This window comes from Corapipo altera, unplaced genomic scaffold (assembly GCF_003945725.1).
Source record: "Corapipo altera isolate COAL_440 unplaced genomic scaffold, ASM394572v1 61153, whole genome shotgun sequence".
NCBI lineage: Eukaryota > Metazoa > Chordata > Aves > Passeriformes > Pipridae > Corapipo > Corapipo altera.
In genome coordinates this window covers 1451564-1468820 of record NW_020884958.1, presented here as the reverse complement: position 1 = coordinate 1468820, position 17257 = coordinate 1451564, and the positions used below count along the sequence as shown (strand labels likewise).

The following is a 17257-nucleotide window of genomic DNA, read 5'->3' as shown; positions in this document are numbered from 1 at the left end:
CTAGGAGGGATGTTTTTGTCAGAGGTGGATGAGAAGCAAGTGATTAAAATCCAAAATGATGTTTAAAATGGGACAATAGGAGAAGCCATTTTTTTCAAGGGTACTCCAGGCCCACCAGTATCATTAATGTTGTCTGAAATGACAAAAGAATAATGAAGAAAAGCATGTGGGGATGGGGGTAGATGGAGAAAACAAGAGAGAGAAAAAAAAACCTGGTTGTTTGGCAGGATTTTGACAGACTAAAGAAAGAATTATGTGCATAGCAGTCTCCAAAGAGGGAGATTTATAAAAACAAGAGTTCCTCATGGAAGACCACACTTTAGACTGAAAAATACATATACAAAGGTTTATGTTTCTGGTTGGTCTAACCTGGTTAACTGTCTTGACAGCAAAGAGGGCCTTGGGCACACCAGTTCCTGCAGCTGCACCATGCTGGAATTCAGACACTTTCTCCAGCACCTCGCATATCCCTGTTGAAGATTCAGCTTTAGTAAGAAACCATTACCCAGTTAGCACAGAGCTGGGATATTGCAGAAAGAAGGCCAGTAGATTCATTTCACACACAGCTGCAACCTTGAAGATTCAGCTTTAGTAAGAAACCATTACCCAGTTAGCACAGAGCTGGGATATTGCAGAAAGAAGGCCAATAGATTCATTTCACACACAGCTGCAACCTAAATTCCCATCAGTAACAGCTTAAAAAGACGGACTGTGAGTCCATTCAAAATAGCCAATATTTCAACTACCTGCAATCCTCCCCATCTTGTGCTACAGGTAATAAAGTTTTCCTCTGCAGTCAATGTAGTCAACTGTCTCTCAAATGCCCTTTTAAATGTATTAACAACAAATAAGCTGCTGTCAACACATTGCAGAATTTGATTCCCTTCATAAAACACATGAATACCTCTCAGGAATAATTTAGTCATTTCTTTGTATATGTTCAAAAATACTCATATTTAGCTGAGCAGAAAGTTTTTCCTTCTGCATCCCTTAATAAAATTTCTTCATAGAACAGCTTAGTGCTGCTTTTTTTTAGTTTTCCCATTGATATTAAACAGTGCAGAGCAGGGACAGAAAGAGGCATGTTTTTCCAAAGAGATTGAGAATCATATATTTACTTTAAATCTACATTTTGTTTAGATGATACATTTAACAACACTGTATTTTTGCAATTGGATGTAGTCAATCTCTTTTAATTTTGACTGTGCAGCAAGACTTTGTCAGGAATCTTTCTGAATTCCTGCCTGTCTATTCTTTTTTCTCAAAAGATATTGACTAGTTGAAACAGAGCCTTTGCAGCAACATTTTGGGAACACTAAAGCTCTTCCCTGGCATAGTGATATGTTCTTGATCTAAACTCAGTAAAATTTTCTGGTAATACAACTCAGGAAATACAATAGTTGATCACTACGGGACTTGAAATGCTGCACTCGTCCTTTGTCAAATCTAACCTCCTTTGAATTCACCTGGCAACTTTCCACATTAAACTTACCTTTTCATGATCAGAATACACAACTTATCTTTTGCAGGAGTCAGAAGTTCCTTCCTCCCAAAAGGATCTCCCAATAGCAGCTCTTTACTTCCCTGCTTTGTTGTTCATTTTTTCTTACTGAGAATTTTGTTGCTATTCGCTGGATGGCATCTGAACCTCTCATAAAATTCAATTTCCATCACACTTTCAGGTTCATGGTGGCCCTGCCCTTGGACATATTGACTGTCCCTCCCTTGCCATGATGTCATCAGTCTTGATGAGACCACACCACCCTGCTGTATTATCTCATCACACAACTCTGCACAATGCATTTTACGCCACAAGCCATTGCTAACGCTTAAAATAATTAAGAAATAAATAAACATGTGAATTGAGGATCAGGAGCAAACTCTTTTCTACCCAACTTCAATGGTTTAATGATTAGAATATGAGGTTAATTTCCTGTTTCCTTTTCTAAATCAGTGAATAATATTTCTTCAAGGTGTTAAGTGCATTTCATTGACTCAGCATTTGCACCCTGTGGAACCAATGTTTTAGAGAATTTTCCCACTGAAGTTAGTGAAAAGCAGCAGTTATAACCCCATCCACCCAACAGCTTCTGCCCCAGTTCGAACATAATGGAAAAAATGCCCACACTGGTAAAGCTGCCCAGCTCAGGGGTAGATTTCATCAGTCTCCTGCTTTCCTTTTCAAACATATTCGTAACATATATTCTAAATCGGCTGAAAGATGTAAAACTCCCCATTTTCCCCCAATAGAAACACTTTGACCACTTGGCAACTCAACCAAGCGGTTGTTTTCTGTCTGGGTAAGTAATTATTATTTTTGTTGTTTCCCTCTGTTGTTCACAGTTCTATGTGCCACAATGCTTGCTGACTTCCAATGTAAAATGAGGCAGCTATTTACTGGAAAGTGCTTATGCAGATGCCAGTTCCCTTTGCAGCCTTGTGAAAACAACTGATTGATTGTTGGTGCCCAGATTTCCTTTCTCCTCAGTTCTTCTGGGAAGAAGTGTTTTTCTTCTGACGTTCACAGATAGAAACTGCAAAGTCCTTTGAGAGGGAAGCTGAACATCAACCAGAGTGGGAAATCCCTTTGAAACAAATGTTCTTGCCCTCGCAGTCCTCCAGTGCACCCATTTTTCACATAAACTGTCCTTTCCACTGGACAATGAGGCCCAAAATACATTTTCAGCAGGATGAGCCAGCAGAGAGCTGGAAGCAAGAGTTAGACAGGAAAGATTGCTATGAAAAGGCTGAACCTGCACTCAGAATTTTATTCAAGTGTCCTCTTCTGCTGTTCTCTCAAAGTCTGGAACCTGCCCTGCAGCAAATGACTGAAGGGAAAAGAGTTTGTCATGAAAGTAGTTTAAAATAGCCTTGCGTGATAAACAAAAACTGCATCAGCCTTTGTATCAAAGGGAGGACAGACAATAAGCTGTTATGAATCTCGTTATTTAAATAACGAGGAGGTAAAAAAAAAGGAAAGGTACCGAGTTTTTTGGGTTTTGGTGTTTGGTGGTTTGTTTGTTTGTTTGTGGTTTGGGGTTTTGTTTTGGTTTGGTTTTTTTGAGCTTTGTTGTTGTTGTTTTTTGTGGGGAGTTTTTTGTTTGTTTTGGTTTGGTTTTTTATTTTGTTGTTGTTGTTGTGTTTTGCTTTTATATGGATTGAGGTATTTCCCTGCATTTCCTCTTCACTGTGTCTCTGACTTTGTTTCCTGCTGGAGCAGCCCAGTCTGACACAGCTCCTCTTTTGACCAAGGCTGCAAGACTTTGAGAGGCCCAAGGAATGTGGCAATGTAAGACTGACCCTGCCAGCTGAGGTCCAAGGGTCAGTAAGTCCAGATCATATTCCCTAAGCTTTTTTAAAGGATATGAATGATTCAAGCCTAGAACTCATTTCTGTACTGATGGTTAAGGTTAACACTTTCTCTGCAAACAGTTAAACTTTGTGGAGCATCAGTAATGCATTGCCATTCATCAGACATCACAGAGAAGATGTGTTGTCACACCCACCTTGGAGCACTGATACAACTTTCAGAGTATTTCAGTTTTGCTGAGCTTGTTGTCAGTGTCTCTAGATTTTACTAGCTTGGTTGAAAACAAAGGCATAAAAGGAGAGAGGGAGGCTTATCAGGTAAATTATTTAGTTAAATTCTAGGCAGTATAAATGTTGTATTGTAAGTCTGGCATAAAACAGAGAAGAATAAACACTAACCACAGAATTAAATGCAAATAGCCCTCTAGGAGGTACTGTAATTAAATATGTAGCAAAATGACCCTGGTATCAAAAGCATGTGAAATTATTAAATCTAAGAAGAAAACCTAATATTTAGACTGGATCTGCCACCAAAATATGAAAGTACAGAAAGTAATTAGTCTTCTGCTGATGAGACTGAGTGGAAAAATGCTTTTCCACAAGGAAAAATATATGAGAAATTACACAAGCTTAGTTTAGGAATGGAAGTCAATTAGGATACTTACACAGTGCATTAGAGGTCGTTCTTTCTGCTCTCTGAAACCAGACCAGGCTGCATTTGAAAGCTGCCATCTGTGCATAGGAATTCTGTTTTCCTCTCTTCCTTGCTCACTTCCAAAAGGGACATTTCCTTCTCCTTTCCCTGCTGTGTGACACCAGAGCTGCTCTGCCCTGTGGAACAGTGTGTTCAGATCCCAGCTGTGATCCAGAGCTCACCAGAGACTCTTTTTAACACACATCAAGTACAGGGGATTGTTTCTTCTCCTGGTTTCTGTTTTGGGTCGATATGAGCCAATACTGTTGTGGGAACATCATGTGGTTTCTCAGTTCTGATCCTCAAAGACATAAAACACCTGCTTCACACAGAGCAGTGCTAGCTTTATTGGGTTTTCTTCACAGTCAATGGCAAAAAACAACTGAATGCGCTCTTCTTTTTACAAGTTCCTTTAGTAGAAACCTCTTTATTGATGCCAAATTTAAGTTCAAACAAGTTACCTGAAGCTCAGTAACTCAACCAATGTGTGGAACAGAAAATGGAAATAGTTCTGCCTGAGTTAAAGGTCACAGAAATGGAGGATTTGGCTTCTCTGTCGTGCTGGATGACATAGTTAAAGCACTGAACACGGAATTAGAATTGCCTTTGAAAGATTTTTGCAACTAAGCAAATACATCTAATTAGTTTTAGAAATATCTCATTAATGAGTGTAAATAACACAGTGAAAGTAATTAACTTATGCAATGAAAATTGCCCATTGCCAAATATTTGCAATTAGAGTTTTACCAATAAACTTCAGAGGCAGTTATACACCAAAAGAAAAATGAGGGTTAAAATATTATTGAAAGCTCAGACATTTTTTTATAAGCATCAAATTAAGCCAATCATCACTCATCAAAAAATTATTAATTGCAACTTGCATATCCATGTCCTCAAGGAGTTGAATTCCTTGTAATTTCACAGGCCAAGAGAAGAATGTCTTTGAGAAAAACAGCAGATTTTCCGCAAACAGGTCTAAAACACCCACTACTCATAAAAAATGGAGTTGCCAGAAATCTCAGGGGTGTCTTCCCTCTGCAAAGTATATCCTACTCATTTCTGAAAGAAATAAGAAATCTTGGGGAAGAAACGCCACTCTAGTATTTCTAGAAGATCTTACATTTTTTGCTTTCTGATCAAGCCATGCCGTAGTTCCAGTTGTGCTGTCAAATCAGCTACAATACTCTTCATGAAAGTACTTAAAAATCCTGAGGGCTCCTTTAGTGCTTGGAAAAACATAGTCTAGTTTTTTGTTTTGTTTTTTTTTTTAATTATAATTTTGAATCATAACTACACTTACGGAAGCAGAAGGAGGAGAAAAATACAGATGAAATTGTCTTAGAGGACTAGCTAGAAATACTGAAGAGAAAATAAAGGAAAATAAAAGTTGTCAGACAAAAAAGACTTCTTAGGGATAGAAGAAATATGGCTCCAGGAGGGCAGGCAGGAAAGAGCAAGCTTGCAAAGTGAGGCCTTGTTCTCATCCTCTTTTTATGTATATATATATACTTTTGGGAGAAAAGTGAGGAGGTGAGATCAACTCCTGTTGCTGCCATCATTACTAGGTGATGGGCAAGGGGGCAGCACCAGATGTAGCAGAAAAGTGTACAAATAATAAAAATATCAAAATATAAAAATTAAGAGGAATAGCAACACACTGCTCATTGTCATAGTATTGGTTAAATGCTTGTAATCTAAAATTTCAAAAGCACAGAGCACATCCCATTCAAGGAATGAACCGTTCATTATGTGCTGAAAGCTGCAGATTTTTGCCCAATTACTTTCCAAAAGGACCCACTTTTGTCGATTACACTATTCAGGGAACAACTCAAGGGAAGGATGTTTCTGTCCAGTGAAATTTAAGTAGCAAGATTACATCACTGTTACCCGGATAAAGAAGATGTGATTTAACATTGTATTTATACAGATTTAGATGCAGCATAAATACCAGTGCCAATGCAGTGACATGTGCTTACTACAGAATGATTACTGAAGGAAAATGGAAAATAATCTTTCATAATTATATAGGAATCCCAAGACAGGCGAAACAAGAGCTGAGACTACATCTCTGACCATCTCTGATGGGATTTTCACCAAAGCAAAGGTTGCCATTTCACAGCAGATCATTTTACTTTTCTCCTTACTCAAATGCATTTCCTAAGTAATTTATATAAATGGAAAAAAAACACTGGAAAACTAACCAACCCCAAACATAATAAAATCTGTCAGAGGATTATTCAAGTATTAGTTAGTGTATTTATCTGGTCTCACTATGCCACCATTATGCCTCTGCTACTTAATATCCAGATTAACATTGTCAAAATTAAACACTAAGAATACCTGACAATAAACCCCCAAACTAGCAAATGGTCAAGTTTTTTCTTTAACACCAGCAGTCAGCAAATATTTGAGTGCACAGAAAATAGGTCATGGAACTCTTTGTAAAAACCAATGAATAAACATGGCTGAAGAGTGTTATGCTAATTTTCTCCAAGCTTTTTTTTTTTTTTTACAGAGTGGGTAATGGTTTGAGAAAGGAATGAAATGGGAAAGTTACGAAGTTTTTCTGACAGACTCAGTTTCGAGGGTTTGTCTTAAAAGTTATGTTTTCCCAAGAAAAAACAACAATAGACTGTGACATGACATTAAAAAAATCAAGACAGCAAATTAAAATTTTACATAAAATAATCTGTAACATTAAAAAAAAAATTACCCTTCAAAATAATTTTATTTTTGGCTTTTTTTTTTTTTTTTTACTTGTGATATCTACAACTAGTGGAAATACTGAGAAGCCACTTAAAATATATTTGTAATATTACAAGTTGTCTTGTTATCAAGGAATCTTTTAACATAATAATTTTCAACGTTTCACCCCTGTTGCTTATTGCTTGCATTCAGTTCTTTAGATTTTCCTTTATAAATTCCCCTGAAAAATCCTTTTTTTAGCCTTCCTCTTCATGTAAGTGTACTTTGATGTTTTATCCCAAAAGTTCTCAGAAACTTCTGATCCGTTTTAACTTTCCAACAATGGCTAATAATAAAGTTATTCTGGATGATAAATATGTGGTTTTTTCTAGTTACAAGAATGATTTTTTAATTATAATGTCAGAATGTCAAAAGCACACTGATAAAAGAAACTTGTGCTTAAAATTGTTTAAGAATTGAATATTTATTTAAATAATATTATGAATAATATTTATACTAAATAAAATATTTAGTATAATGTTAATTTAGATCAGTAGATTTCATCACTAGAAGTATTTTGGTTTTTCATCTACAAAAATATGGCTTATGTGCGGGATATACGGTTTATGATAAGGATTTTGATATCTGTCACCCTCCCAGTGTTTCAACCACGTTTAATTCCGTTTTATGGGATTTTGATTTTTTTAGTTATCAGCACTTTCAAAAAGGTGTGTTTTTCTTTCAATCAGAGAAAAGAAATTACCAGGACATTTTCAGCTGTTTTGTTTTCCTACTGTACTTCGTAAGGCGCTCTCTCTCTCTCTCTCTCTCCCAAGTCCTCCAAAGGATCCATGCCCTCTGCCCTTGCCTCCCCAGCTGAGGGAGGTCCCTGGCTGACGCTGTGGCCCTGCAATGGTCCAAAGAAACTTCACGAGGTAGAGACACCAGTTTGTCTCAATACAAGTAGATTGTATACAGTTTTTCCAGGTCAGCAAAAGCCAAAGGGCTGGGGAAAAAGATAGGTGTTAAACTACAATGCAAAACCTGCCCTTTCCTCAGAAAGGGTGAACTTTCACTATGGAATTAATGGGCAAGTACAGAAATAGAAATACGGGAGTTTTCTCTGAGGAACTGTGGGACAAGAGGGGAGGGGAAAGGTTCTCATTTTAAAAGAATTTTCAGTACAAAATTAATAAAAAAAAAAAATCACAATCTTAAAAATAAATGAGAAAGGCTGATTTTTTTAAATATCAGATCATAATTCTTTTCCAGCTAAGCATCATCCCATATGTTGTCAAACAATACAAGTTTCCAAGATTTTTCTCTTTATATTTCTGAAGTTTAAAACTGAAAGAATAGGTTTCAAAGCAAATGTGTATTACTTGAGTTTTGGTTTTCTTAAACCGATGTTTCAAAATTAAAATTTATGATGAGCCTGAAACGTTTAGCTGACTGACAAAAACGTCAAAAACACTCTACTGTTTCCTCAGTAGCTTTCAATTTCTGTGGTGGAAGAAGTAATTTGAACTGCCATTGGACATAAAATTCAGGCAAAACTTACATATGTCTGTAGTAGTCTTATAATGAAGATAAAATGAAAAATATATCCAGAGATGCCCACAGCACAGCAGTTTTGCCCTACCAGAAACACTCCAAGTGGTCAATAGACAGTGGCCTCTGAGGCGTAGCAGGGTTTTTCTATACAGTTACAGCAAGCCTGGGTCTCATTGTCCCCATCATACAGCTTTTGTGATGAAATTCATTCCCCTTCAGTAATTAAGGAAGGTACATGGCAAAAGAAATAGAGACAAAAAAGGCTGAAGTGGCATGTCCACAGGTATAAAACTAACCACTGACTGGGAAGAATGGAGCCAGAATGTCCTCGCTTGCTAGCCAGGCCACTCTTTAGATATCACAGTAATTCTCCCTCCAACTGTGGCTAATTTCAGGGGTGGGATATTAGATGAAACACACCAGTGGTCTGCCAGCCTCATTTCTAAGTGAAGTTTAACATCCTTGGCCTACTGAGTTCAGCAAATATGAAAATGTACAGGACAGGTTGGAGCATGAGCGAAGAGCGAGACAGGCTTTTGTCTCTTCCATATTTCAAACACATCATTAGAGGTTTAATGACTGACATAATTATGATACAGTGCTTGTGAGATTCCAGATCATTAACCTCCTCGTCCATGTGTAAAATGGAAAAAGTCTGTGGTAACTATTAAAAGAACAATACACAGAAATAATTAATACTTATTAGACAAGTCACACTGAAAATATGCAAACATCAGCAGGTGCTGAGACTGCCTGTGGGTGTGCACAGGGAGCACAGCACAGCTGTGAAAGGCCCTACTGCCATTCCAGTAGAGTGAGATATCCCACCCTGCAGCAGTTGAACATTGGAGGACTTCTGTAGGTCCCCTGAGGTGTCTGCCAATCCTAGATGGACACTCACATTTACACAGTCTAGTGCCACTTCCATAGACTCTGGAATTGCCTCTAGTTGCCTTTTCATGTTGCATACTCATGGTCAAAATCTGCCTCTTCTTGCACAGACATGACAAAATCATTTCTCTGGTCCAAATTGTATTGAAAACATTGTTTTACTGACCAAAAGAGCTGTTGTCATCTTTATGTTGGTGTCCTAATAAGAGGAACTTGAGGACTGAATTCCCTTACATCTGGCCTGTGACAATCAGAGAGCTCTGGGACAGGGCCCTCTCCAGAGTTACTTCTCATCAGCAGGAAATAAATAGATTTGATAGAGAAGAAGTCAAGAAGACATCACTGTCTCTCAGACATTCCACACAAGTAAATGGGGGAGGGGGGGGAGAGAAAATAGAAATTCCTGTGCACTTTCTTGGGTTTTTGAGATATTAACCTCAGATGTGTTCTGCCAGCAATTCCCAGCTAAGTCTCCCAGTGATCACAAATATTTCATCTCACTAAAGTAAGGCTTAGTGACTGTAAGTTGGGCTTGCCCAGCTGGATCCTTCTGTTTGCTTAAGAGAAGTGTCCAGCTGGATCACCTAGAAATCACATCCAGCTTCAGATTTCTCTTAACTCCAAATTAAAGTTAGTTAGAGAACCTAGTTAATGCAGTCCACAGTCATCATGGGAACAGAGCTGCTGGTCAGCCTGTGCCAGTCTGTTCCAGGAGCCTTCAGGCAAGGACTGGGAATGCCTGTTTTCCATACAGTCCTTCACTCTGATTAGTGGATCTGCCACAGCATGGAAGCTCAGTGAACCGGCCAAACATCTGGACAGCAGATCCAAGGAGGCTTAGCTCCTTCAGTCACCTGGAAATTTTGGTTAAAACCACTGTTTTCTGTCCCACTTCTATAGCACTCTTGTCCAGACAGAGGATCAGTTCATTGATCTCCAACATCCCTTTCCTCATCAGGGACACAAAAAAACAATAACAGGAGATAAATAAGGACAAATGAGTTTGGTAAATCTGGACAGCCTGTTAGTCCTCTTGAAAGTAGCATCTCGTAAATGTCAGATGTTAGGAAGGCAGGACCTGCTTAAAGACCACATAAAAAGACATGTCTCACCCCAGACAAAAAGTTACTTATCCATTACCATACATGCATGTGAATTATTAACATTAATTTGAATACTTTACAGTTTACATTTTGTAAGCCTTAATTCACAATGTAATGACAGGGTTCAGTATTAGTTGTGGCTTCAAGAGAGACCAACACAATTTCTGAAACTGCATATCTATAAATGGATAATACAAGTGTATTACCACTTCATCTGAGTTCAAGAGTATGTCTGGAGAGTGAATTTCTCAGTCATATCCATGTATGACTCACTCATTTCATGGAGCCCTTTCAGAGCGTGACTCTGAGTTTTATTCTGGAAACACCTTAACCAAAACCGACCATCCACAGGGTCTCCTAATATGCTTCACCTCCTACAGCCTTTCAGTCCAGAGGACCACCTAGGGTTTATCTAAATAAAATACCTTGACTCTGTGTAATGTGAATGTCAGCCCTAAATGTTCTGCTGTGCAGATCTACTCTTTTGGCTCTACAGTTCATGGTAATATATATATCCTTGTGTTACTTCTGGTCAGTGTAATCTTGGCTTGGCTTGAGCCATATCCACAGTTCTGCAAAACACAGATTGTCAGACTGTCATTGGGTACCTGTCAGAGGCCTTGGTCCTTGGGGGGGAAGAAAGACACGCGAAACACACACACTAGGATGAAGAGACACACACTAGGATGAAGAGCCAGAGAGATGTCTGCCTGCTCAGCGCAGCAGGCAGCTTTTTATTAAGCTCTACTTTCCCACACACAAAACACAAACATATTCCCACAGAAACACCGAGGAATGCTGCACCTGCACTCAGCTCAAGGCTTTGTCCATGGGAACTATCTTATTAGCTCCACTGCTCCCATGGAAAATGACCCAACGCTTTATAACATTCCAAAACCCTCAAACTTCAGTTGTGGGGCTGTGACTTCACCCCACATCAGACAGTACTATTCTGCCTATAGATGGTCAATAACTATAGAAAAGTGTCTGATTTTATTGCCTGTCAAGATTAGCAGCAAAGTAGTGCTGCTACAATCAGGCCATAATTCTGATGCCCAGTACTACAGAAAGCAGATTCCAAAGATTCTTGACAAGACTACCAACATCAGGCACAGCTGAAAAATGTTTCTGTACTCACTCCAGTATTCCTCTATTGGACTTTTTATTCCCAAGCCTTTTTAATGAAAGAGGGTCTTTTTCGGTTTTGTTTCAGCTTTAGAGTAAGTCAGTCCCTTGTATTTTAAACAGCCTATTGGGGACTATACTGAGTTGACCCCAGGCAGCAACTAAGCCTCCACCTCAGTCGCTTTCTCAGTCTCTGCCAGAGGAATGGGGAAGAGAATCACAAGGGCAAAAGCAAGAAAAGCAAGTTCACTCATAAAAACCATCTAATAAATGAAGGGGAGATAAAAGAGGAAAAAGAAAACTGATGCAAAGGCAATAACCTATGACCTCCCACCAGCAAACTGGTGCCCAGTCAGTCTCCAAGCAGTGCCCACTTTGGAAAAAACTCTTTTCCGCTTCCTGCAGTTTCAGTGTGGAGCATGATACAGTTTGATATGGAATATGATATCATATGGAAATAATAGGAAATACAGTTTTGCTCACTTTGGGCTGGTTTTCCCAGCTGTGCCAAATCCCATCATGTTGCCGCACTCCAGTTGCTCACTGAGAGAGTAAAGAGAAGGAAAGAAGGTGGTGATGCTGTACAAACACTGTTCAGCAACAGTAGGTCACCAGTATGTTTTCTGTGGTGTTTTGGTTCCAGATCTGAAACATAGCCTGATACAGACTGTTAGAAAGCAAGATCCACCCCAGCCCAGTGTAGTACAAGAATTACATTATTTTTTGTTTTATTTAACACTCTCGAGTGGCAGAGAAGTTTTCAACCAGGTGTTTTTAAAATTTTCCCAGAATTTTAATGCCTCAGTGAGAGTGCCATTTGCATCTTTGACTCACCTTTGTTCCCTTTGGCTTTGCCATACACAGACAGACCACTTCTGTCAATACAGAAACTCACTCTGAGAGTTTGCTGACCCCAGGAGTTCTCAGGCACCTGAACTTTCAAGGAATTTCAGAAGAAGATGACAACAATCACCTGGGGAAGGCAGAGCCTATTTTGAGGGAAGAAAACAGCAGCACCCTTCTGGAAGCATTTTACCATGTCATAAGTCAAAGTTGACTGTGTTGAACACGAGAATCTGTCAGTAAGAGTAAAGGATGACACCAGATGTAAAAGGGTATATTATAAATGATACATGAGATATCTGTCATGTTGATGTTAAAATTAGAGCTGGTCTTTAACATTTCATAGAGGACAAAGCCATGTATGCTTTTGTAACTGAGTTCCTGCCACTGCACGATAGACAGTGACTGCTTCCTTACATCCCTCACGGAGACATAAGGTGGCACGTAATCATTTTCATAGGTGTTCTTGTCACTCAAGACAGCACAAAGTTTTAAGCCTATTTTTGCCTTCTCTCCTCATTTTTATGAGCTACATAAAGAGAACTGAGAAACTTTTCCACTTCTCAAGAAGTTTTCTATACCAATTTTAATTAGAACATTCGTGTTAGTGCCAGACAGTCAGAAAAAAGTTCAAGGCCAAAACCACACACTCAACAAGATCAACTAAGAATGTTTACTAAATCCTGCAGACCATCTGCACAAATCTTGTGAAAGCTAGCTTCCTAAATCTTGAGTTATTGAATATCAGGGTTGATTTAACTAGAGATATTAGTGGCCAGGAATGATGGCTACTACATAAAGCCCTTCCCTCAAAAGAAGTGTGAATCAGCTTGTCCCTATTAATTGTACACAGGTAGAAAAATTCTGACAGGCTAAATGTGAGAAGTGAACCATTAGCATAAACAATGTATAAAGCAGCAACAAGAGGGTTGTGAGAGTTACAGTCTAGCAGATCTGACTACCTGTGAGGAAGGAAAAAGAAAAAAAGAGGAAAGAGGATATGTTATCTTCTTCGTCTCTTTCATGGAGAATGTTGCAGTTCTGTCCCACAAAAATTTTTCAGTGGGAAGCTTTTTTCAACCTGATCTCATTGCTTCTTAGAATTAAAAAAAATGTTAGTGTTTCCAAAAATGTTATTTTTAGCACACTGTGAATATTAAATGATCAATCGTTGATGTGATTTTTTAAATAAAATCTACTCTACCTTACTGCTCCCAGGCTTTCCTGAGTTGAAAGCCTGAGTGTGTTGTGCAGTGTTCAGTGTCATCACAAAAAGAAGCTACAGTTTGATCAAAATAAATAGTTCCTAAGAACAAGTTAGTTGTGTAATTTGAGCTTTTTAGTGTCGATTGTAGCTGGAAACTGCTGTCAACAAATAAAATTATTTTCTAATGTAGTGCTGGTCAACTTTTCACAGCATAAGGCAGATGTTGTCTTGGCAGATTATTGATTCACACCATGATGCACGGATGCATCCAACACAAATATAATTCAGTCACAAATAAATGCCTGGTAAATAGATGAAATTGAATCCTAAAATATTTTGTTCTTTCAGTAGACTGGCTTTAGTTCTCGACCAGTTTGCACATGTGGTTCATATGTTTCTTATTACTGGATAAAGGACTGAAATGCTTGCATGTAAAACCACATTTGTTCCGGAAAATAGAGCTCTTGGCATAACATGATGTGCCCAAACTTTAAGCCTTTCAACATGAAGCCCATCTGTTCTAGATAACATAGAACTGAGTGGTGACTAAGATGTTTTTGCACCTTTGAAATCCCTTGGCCAATTCTGAATTGTTTTTGCCAAGAAAGCTGTAGTTTAAAATCTTAAAAGCTTTAAAATCAAATATATTTTAAAGTAAACTGAGTTATTCTAAATTATAAGTTTTCAGTAAAAAAAAAATAAAAAGAAATTGCTGTCCTTTTTTAACTATCTTACACATTAAACATTGTAATTTCTTGACATAAATAAGGGGATGAAAGTGAACTTTATGAAAATTACATTTTTTTTTAAAATCCAAGCTTTTAGCTCTAGCATATTTTTAGCAGTAACAATGTAACCTGCCTCATTTTATAGGTAGGATTTTTTTTAATGAACCTTTGCTAATAAAACATTTGCTAGTTTTGATGGAACAGAGTCACAGACAAGCCCATTTTAAATCCTTGTTTTTCTTTTTAATTTTCTGTAGTATGACAAGTCAGTTTAATCACAAATTCAATAATCTGTGCCAAGATTTTTATTGCAAAGTTTTAAATTAGCTTCTTTTTGTATCTCCTTGTACTTTCTCTTTTCAAAGGCTCATTGCAAAAAGAATAATGCTGCTAATGATAAATACAAATAAACCCCAAATGTCAACCAGGGACCTCCCTGGTGTCTCTTTCTCTTGCTTCTAATTAGGGGGCATAAGAAATTTGAGCACAGGGATTGAAAAGCAAACAGAGAAACCACTAGAGAGCAGAGAGCAGACACCGGCACTTTCACTACAAGCTTGCACTGATAGATATTTCTGCAATAACTGTGCAACACTAAACCACCACTGCTCTCCTGCTGCTGCAGAGCAGTGAGTGGCAGCTGTGCTGCATCCCTGGGGCTAGCAGGTTACCCAAAGAAGTCAAAGGGAGATAAGCAACACCCAGTGAGCAGCCAGGTAACCTGGCTTGGTCCATCATCAGGCAGGTGTCTGCAGCAGTGATTGATGGTGGCATTCCAGCATGCTGGAGATGCCATGTCACCCATAATGGGTTCAGACTGTCCTCACCACAGTTTGGAGACTGATTAAAAAATACCAGGCTTGCTTTCCTCACCCAACTAAGGCTGCCCTTGGGCACTACAGGAATCATTCAAGCCATGCTTTTGCCAGCTGGATGACAGAAATCATTAGCACAACAAAAACCAGAATACAGGAACTGCCACATCGGATCAGACTAGTGTTTCACTAAGTCCTGCATCACAGCCCTGCCCACAGCCCATTCCACAGGCTTCAGAGGAAGGTGAGAGAAACCACACTGTTGAAATGCTGTGATGTAGGCCTTCCAGAAGGAAAATATGGTTGGTATGTCAACATGTCAACTCCCTCTCTCAACCTGAAAACTAAGGAATGCAGCTCTAGTGTTTAGGGTCCCAACTGCTGAAGCAGAAGGCAGGGAAGGGAGGAGTTTGGACACTACCTCACCTACCCATCACAGGTGCTTAAATTAGGCATTGTGAATGTCCTTCCTTGGTCTCACCATCTATTTTCTCTGCTTGTTGCATGTGATCAGTGATATTTTTCCTCCTCAGAGGAGTGAGATAAGAATAAAATTCTAAAAGATGTTCAAGTTTGCAAACATTTTTACCATTAGGAAAAATAAAGAAAATAAATACCAGATCTCAAAGCACTTCACAGAAGATATTGAGAGGTATTTTCTCCATGTCATAAAGAAAGTTAACATTTCTTCCTGGATGCATAGTAAAACTCTTGTTAACTCTAACTGTTCCCCCTTCCCTACAAACATAGAATTTGTTTTGAAATTCCAGCACTTATTTAGTCCTGGAGACACATAGAATCACAAGTGGTTGGCTTGGGCGCCCATTATGTAGTTTGCGTTCTGTGTTTCTCCACTGTAACTCTTGCAGGTTCCAGTTGTATGAATTACAACATCAGTTTTCTCACGAGCCCAAATGCAGCAATAAACATTCATAGCACCATGTTCTAAGGCCAAGATTTTAAAACTAGTGGGAATCCAAATGCCTGATTTCAGGTGTTTAAACAACTGGTTTTCTAAGCAGGCAGATTTTGTGCCAATTGACTGTTCTTCCTTCAGGGGCTGAAAGTTGGATATTCAGCAGGGAATCCATCCAAAGTTATGGGTGGGCTTGAAAGACTTGACTTCCCAGATTGTATCTTTCTGGAGCACCAGTGGATAGCAGGCCAAAAATGCTGCTTTTCATAGTAGATAGAAAGAACAAACTGAATCTCAGAAGGAAACAGCTCCTTTAATTCAAACTACATATTACATACTACATATGTAAATCTCTTAGTTCAGCTTAAAGTTTGGTCCAATCCAGAGCTATCAATTAATGCTAATTGGAATCGGCATGATCTTTTCAGTATTCATGTCCCCAGACACGAAGATGCTAATGAAAACAAGCTTTGAAATCAGCATTTAGCATGATTTCTGACTAGCAGAAGTGCAATTTTGCTGTTCATCCCAGCATTAACAGTGCAAACAAAAGCCATGCATTATGCCAAAGCCTTAAATCAGAGAGGAAAAAAGCAACACATCAGATGCAAACCAAATAGACCTCTCCAGAACACACTAAGTTACTAACAGTAAGAATTTTTAAGCAATCTGGTTTTCACCACACTTGTCAGCAGAGATTTAAAGCAGTGGCAGAAGATGACTCCCAGCATTAACCTTTCTGCTGCTTGTCCCTGCAAGACCCTTGCAGAGTTTCTACCTGCACTCCAGCCTTGCTCAATCCAGCAAAGTCACACAGCAATTTATTCATGTTGATTTGCAGATATCCCTCACCTGGCTCCGAACAGCTACACACAGGGGAGACCCCACAGACCCCAGCCCTTGCTGGGAAGTGGCTCAGGGACCCTCCTTGATGTGGGACACCCCTCTTGATGTGGGACAACCCCTAGTACCTCATGAAGGTATGTTATGATGTCAGCAGAAGCCAGCACAGAGGGAAGAGAGGAGATGGGTTTCCCCTTTAGCCTGGGATGTTTAGGAGGGAAGGAAGGAGGGAGGTGTAGGGGGTGAACATTAAACCCTGACCATTTACCACACCTGGCCAGAGTGGAATGGATTGTGAAATTGAACCTAGAATTCTGGAGAATTCGGGAATGGGATGCTGGATCCTGTCACCCATGGGGATGTCTCAACACTTGTGGGACCTACAGGGATGTTACCATGGCTGTGGGACCCACAGGAGTGTCACAGTAAGTGAGGACCCACAGGTGATGTCACAACGGGTATGGGACCCACAACGGATGTCGCGATAGATGTGAGAAACTTGGGGACCTGACAACACATGAGGGACTCTATGGGGTCGTTGCAA

At 39.1% G+C, this 17257-nt stretch overlaps 1 long non-coding RNA gene across 1 annotated transcript; it reads right to left on the bottom strand.

The window, feature by feature from the left end:
• Positions 1-2752: 2752 nt before the first annotated feature.
• Positions 2753-17223, bottom strand: LOC113956876. The gene is made up of 3 exons (XR_003530994.1): positions 16723-17223; positions 3975-4140; positions 2753-2828 (listed from the first exon to the last, which is right to left on the bottom strand). It is a non-coding gene; the product is annotated as an uncharacterized LOC113956876 (long non-coding RNA).
• Positions 17224-17257: the final 34 nt, after the last annotated feature.